Source organism: Condylura cristata, unplaced genomic scaffold (assembly GCF_000260355.1).
Source record: "Condylura cristata isolate star-nosed mole 26May11 unplaced genomic scaffold, ConCri1.0 scaffold00003, whole genome shotgun sequence".
Taxonomy (NCBI): domain Eukaryota; kingdom Metazoa; phylum Chordata; class Mammalia; order Eulipotyphla; family Talpidae; genus Condylura; species Condylura cristata.
In genome coordinates, this window is record NW_004567104.1 from 4,179,025 (window position 1) to 4,185,534 (window position 6,510).

The following is a 6,510-nucleotide window of genomic DNA, read 5'->3' on the forward strand; positions in this document are numbered from 1 at the left end:
TATATATATATATATATATAAGAAGGCAGCTATACTTATGACTGTTATATTTTTTTAATTATTTATTTACTTTGTAGATTAGCTGGGGTGTAGGCTAGAGGTTCATGGAAGGAGATTTAAATGATTCACCAAAACAGAGTGGGAGGGAAGCAGAACAGGTAGATTTACTGAAATACAGTACTAAGGGGAGTAGCAGGAGAGGTCCGCTGTGCCATATGAAGTTTAGCTCCCTTGCTCAGTCCATAGTGTTATAACCATAATGGTTATAACTCAGACCATAGTGTTATAACTATAATGGTTTTTTAACATGTTAGATTTAAACAACCTTAGGTGATGTGGGAATCCCCATGACTATTATTAAGGTAACAGCTTTATATTTTGATTAAGATTATACATAATAAAATTTTATTTTTTTCTATGTATTTTAATAACATAATTGTATATCTCATTAAATTCATGGAACTCAACCTATCTTTGTTTATTCTCATCAGAGAAAATTCAGATTTTAACACCTCTTATTGAATATGTAATATTCAATATATTTAATCCAATATAATAAATGTAGATTCATCACCATAATTATTTTAAAATTGTATCATGGGAATAGATAGCAACACGGTTTGCAAATATATAAATGTTAGTTTGCATTAATTGAAAATTGCTACCTTTGATATTCAGATAACATTTTAAAAATCATAATAATAACAATGACATATTAATAATATAAGTGAACAGAGTTCTAATTGTAGTAAACACACACTGGATGTTTGAAACTTGATCATATTGTCTAGAATCTATGAGACATTTATTGCACATATTATTGCCAACTACAAGTGAAAATTGAACTCACCCAGCTCAATTTTCAAGAAAAATCACTTAAGGTCACGACTCCTCTTAATTTAGGAGGTGGCAGTTTCCCAATCCTTGTGTAGTAAAATGTGAATAGGAAAGTAGGGGATGGTATCACTTGGTAAAAAATGAAGGAGTAGTGTTGATATGGCAACATTATTTTAACAGTGTATTAATCATCTATGCTGTGTAGCAAACTACTAAATCTTAGAGATGCAGAATATCTCAAATATCAGCAGTCAGGAATCTAAGTCTGATTCTATCTCCATTTTTGCTTGGAGTCTTAAGGATGAATTAGAGTCAGCTACATCTATGTTTTTTATGTGAGGCTCAATTAGAAAACAGTCTGTTTTCAGGTTCACTACGTATTTTGGCAGAATTCATTTCCTTGCAGCCATATAAATGAGTGTCCCAGATTCTGGCTGGTCTGATGTTGAGGGTATCTGCAGTTGCTGGAGGCTGCCCCAATTCCTAGGCAATTTGACTTTCCCAATATGTCATTTCACTTACTCAGGACAGTAAGGAGTGTCTAGAGCAAGTGGACTAACAAGATGCAGTTTTATTTAATGGAATAGAATTACAAGTGTGATCTATTACCTTTTACTCCATTTTTACTAATTTTATTGATTAGAATCTAGTCAGATCTTTCCACACCTAGGGAGGTAATTGTTACAGAAAATCATGAATCTTAGTTAACCGAGATCATCAACTAGAGGATAGGTACTTGGAGTTTGTTAGGTGTATTCAGTATAATAAACCGATTTTTATCAGCAACAGAGGCAAAAAATAGCCTAATGTTTTACACTTCTAAAAAATTATGACAATACAATTTCAAATAAATTCTTCTAGTTCCTTAGGCCATCCCTGGTGATGAAACAGGTTGAAGCACAGAACTAGGAAGCTAGCCACAGCCGATTCAGTTGGATCCCCAGCCACGGAGGTGACCCACAGAGCATGGCAGACTTCTCCTCTTTAGCCTTCTGTCTGCCTGTTCTGCTCCCCACTCTGTCTGATGAATCCTCTCACCATCCCTGCAACTCTGGCCTGTATCCAAGTTCTGTATGCATAAATAAATAAACATTTGAAATAAAGAAATATTTATAGCTACTAAAATTACAGCCTCAATTACATTAAAAAGTTTGCATGTCAGCATTGTGAGCCGGTTCAACACTGGCATCCTTCTCCATACCAGCTATATCCCTGGTTTTATTCACTACACACCTGCTTCTGAAACTTAACATACAGAGAGGCAATGAATGGGTTTACTTACTACTTATTGGAAAGAGAGGACTTACAGTTAGCAGAAAGTAGTAGGGCAGAGGAAATTTTACTGTAGAAAAGAGCAAATGTGATTAAAATGAATAAGTAATTGCTCTTTCCACCTTGTGTTGAGACATGGCTGTAACTACAACATTGTGAGTTACAGAAACTACCATATTAGTAATATATATTTAAACAAAAAGTAAAAATTAGCAGGTTGCTGTCTATTTCTCCTCCTGGGTGTAGTTGTATCAATGGTGAATGAGGATTTATAATGTAGCAATTTAGAAGGAAAGTCAGAAAGTTCAATTGGACCTCACACTATCTTCAACTTGAAGTGACAACAACATCAGATAGTCGTTGGCCCGAGACTGTAAGATCAGGAAGACAGTGTGAAAGAAGCAGTTAAGTAGTCTCATTTTTTTTTTTAAACCAGTGTTTTCCTGTAAAATATTTAACTATTTTGAGTTTGTGCTTGAATCTGTTTCCTTACTGCTCAACTAACTGGCTGTTTGTGTCACTTGTATAGCAGAATGTGACAGAATGTGACATCTGTATCTTACATTAGGGAATCATGGATGCTTGTTTCTTTAGTCCTCCTACTAAAACTACTCATTCATCCATCAAATAGAGAGCAATAAAAACAAAGCAAATGGCATAAAAAAAGGCTTCTTTGATAGAGTTTATATTCTCTAGCATTTATGCATATATGATGCTGATAATTCCCATGCAAACCAAGTAACAGAACACAAGAATTGAGTCAAAAAGTGCAGAGTTAATGATTAGTTCTTCACCAATGAGGTGGCATTTAAGCAAATGCTTCAAGAAACAGAAGGACAACAAAGGGATATATTCTTCGTGTTTTGAGAGAAGTGAGAATTTCTGGATTGGAAAGAACAGGAACCTAGGTAGTTTTAGATGAGGACATATGATGAGATACTTGGAGGCCTTATCACCTAGATGCATGTAGTTTTCTTAGCAGTATTTGCACTTTTACCCTGAAAGAAATGTAAAATGATTTTAGAGACAGACAATAGAAAATTTGGAGATTTTGCTGCTCATGTTATACATACAAGCAATCTTCAGTGAGATTGATTTCTGTGTCTCTTCTTTCATTTACAAATAATAAAGCTATCTGACTTAGAAATGTCTCCTGGTTAGTAGCTGTCCTTCCTTCTAGTAGAAAATAGCATTATCTGTTTTCTCTAACATGGTTTGGAAAATGATATTTAAAAATTGATAAAGCCATTTTAACCAAACACTACACAATGACCTGATGGTTTTCCTTCATTGTTTTATTTATTGTTCCATGTTGATGTGTTAGTGATACAGAAATATTATATTTAAATATGCATATTTCTGAAAGGAACTCTTTTGATGAATTTTTAGATCAACAAACTCCCATGAGGGCAATCCTCATTGTATCAGATCCAGAACCTAAACAAATGATAGCTATAAATTAGTATTATTGCACATATTTTCTGTAAGTGTTTTTTAACTCTCTTTTAAATAAGGGACTTCTCTTCTTCGTATTTCAGATTTCAGTGATCCTTAAATATCTCTTTCCTCTTCGTACACCACTTTTGTTTTTTCCACATAAGAATAACTAATTGCTTAGCTTCTCCTTGAAAGTTATTATTATGGGGGCCCTCCCTGGTGGTGCAGTGGGTGAGGATGCAGCACTAGCACTGCAAGCCAGCCACAAGTTTGATCCCAGCCCCGGAGGTGACCCACATGGCACACTTGACCTCTCCTGTCTCGCCAGCTGCTTCCCTCAGCAGTGTACTTCATGATCTTCCTGTTCTGCTCCCCACTCTCTGGTGAATCCTTTCATTGCCCCTGCACCTCTGGCCTGTACCCCACCCAGTTTCGTATGCATAAATTAATAAATCATTTTTTTAAAGAAAGTTATTATGACTTACTATTTAACAGAACAAACCTACCAAATATTATAACTAGTGAGTATTTAGTGCTAATTTTCTGTCTTAATGTTAAACCAATTTAAGAAAGAACACATGGACATATTTGCTTAAGAATTAAAAACTTTGCCAAGTGAACACTCCTGGGCCCAGACCGAGGACAGGCATATTTTATTCTCATTAACTATATCTACCAAAGCAGTTGATAAAATATGACATTTTCGCTTTTTTTTTTTTTGCCTTTTACTAAATTTGTTAGCAATGTTTGAAAAAGTTTAAAAGGTTAATTAGTCCTCTTCATCACCAAGATATTCTTTATATATTAAAATCTTAAACTGGTTTTAAGATACAAGAAATTTAGAATTATGGTAAATAAAAGAAGGTGATAATTTTGAAATGACACATATTTCTAGTGTTTTCAACTTTGCAACAGAATTTGCCTTATAATACTATTTTTGTAATGGCAAATGCTGCTTCAAGGTGAAAATGTTTTCACACCAGCAAAGCTTGAGACTTCAAGAGTTAGTCTCTTTAAGGTGAATTAAAATTTACTATATAATTTACATCTGAGTTAACAACAACAAAAAAAGACAAATATAAAACTCTACTGTACAGTGAAACAATAATAACCACAGAGTGCTAATTTTAGTTGTGACAATTTTATGTACAGGAAATTTACACATCAAAGTTAATTGTAAAAATCAAATGAGAATTGGGCTCTTCCTGATGGCATAACATGTTAAAGCACAGCACTGTGAAGCTTGCAGCAGCCACTACCCTAGCTGTTACAGCATGAGTTCAACCCCTGGCCAAAGTGACCCACTTGTTCACCAGAGTGCTCTGTTCCCCACTCTGTTTCTGGTGAATCCTCTCACTGTCCCTGTACCTCTGTCCCATACCCCAGTTCTATATGCATAAACAAATGAATCTTTAAAAAAAAATGAGTTTTGAGTAATGCATCTAATCATAGAACCAACAAGCCAATCAAGATAGAGAACAGTTCCAACACATCAATAAATTTCAGATAACTTATAAAATATGATATTCAAGAGGACATGGTGGGGGAAAAAGGGAAGAAAGACACAATTTAGAGTAACTGCAGGGCAACCATGGTTAAATAAGCATCTCTTCTCAAGAATCACATAGGGATAAAGGAGTATATATTTTACCACAAGCTTTAGAGTATTAATTATGAGTCCCTTTGCAAATGAATGCCCTAAGAGTGGAAAATGGGTAAAATATAAATTTTAGTAAAATAAGCCTTCAAAAACAACATGACACTTAAGTTAGTTGTTATCAATCAATGATCTCTTGTTGAAACATCAGTTTGAAGCACAGACACTCTCCATTGATTCTCTGAAGACAGCAGCGGTCCTCTAGCACTTATGTTTAAGCACACTACTGTTGTCTGGTTAGTAAACCAAACTTCTGGAAAAATGCAGACTAATTAAGTGATCAGGGTATCTTTCCATATTATCAATTAGTTATACATTAGCAATGTGAGTAAAGACAATTTATATGGCCCTTTGTCTATAAGAACATCTATCAGCCGTCGAATGTTTGCTTTATCCATATTTTTAAGATAAAGTTAACAATAAGTTTGTGTAAGTTTGAGGTGTGTAATTTGATTTGATTCATGGAATGATTACCACAAAGTTTGGTAACAACAATCGTCCCACACAATTGCCATTTTTTCTATGTATGTATGATAAAAACATTTAAGAGGTATTCTCCTAGAAACTTTCAACTATGTAACACTGTCTTGTTAATTGTAAACATTCTGTATCTGGAACTTATATTAGGGTATTTGTACACTTTTATCAACTTTTCTCTATTTGTTCTATCCCTCAATCCAAGGCAACCACCATTCTGCTATCTGTTTCTATGACTTCCCCTTTTTTGAATTTTAGATGTAAGTGATATGTAATGTTTGCGTTTCTACATCTGACTATTTGACAGCATATTTTGGAATGTTTTATTTATAAAAATAAAAGAAATATATTCATTCCTGAAGACTGACAAATTACTCACCCTTTTTAGAAATTTCAGTTGGAATTTTCCAGATAAATATATTTTGATGTTTTATTTTTGTTCCCCTAAAATGCCATAGCAATATACAACATTTTCAAAACTGAAAACTGCTTTACTAAATAAGCTCTACAATTTTGTCTTAGGAAAACAGAAGGATCAACCCATTTAAAAAAAAAAAAAACGAAAAAACTTAAAAAAAATGGAATTATATGTAAATTATTATATCATCTACAAATAATAATAGTTTTACTTCTTCTTTCCCAATTTGGAATATTTTTATGTCTTTTTCTTGCCAAATCATCTAGTTAGGACATGCAGTACTATATTGGAAAGCTGTGGTGAGGATAGACATCCATGTCACATTTCTGATCTTAATGGGGAGGAAGGCTTTCAGTTTTTCACCATGAAGAATGTTGTTAGCTGTGGGTTTACTATGTTAAGATAGGACCCT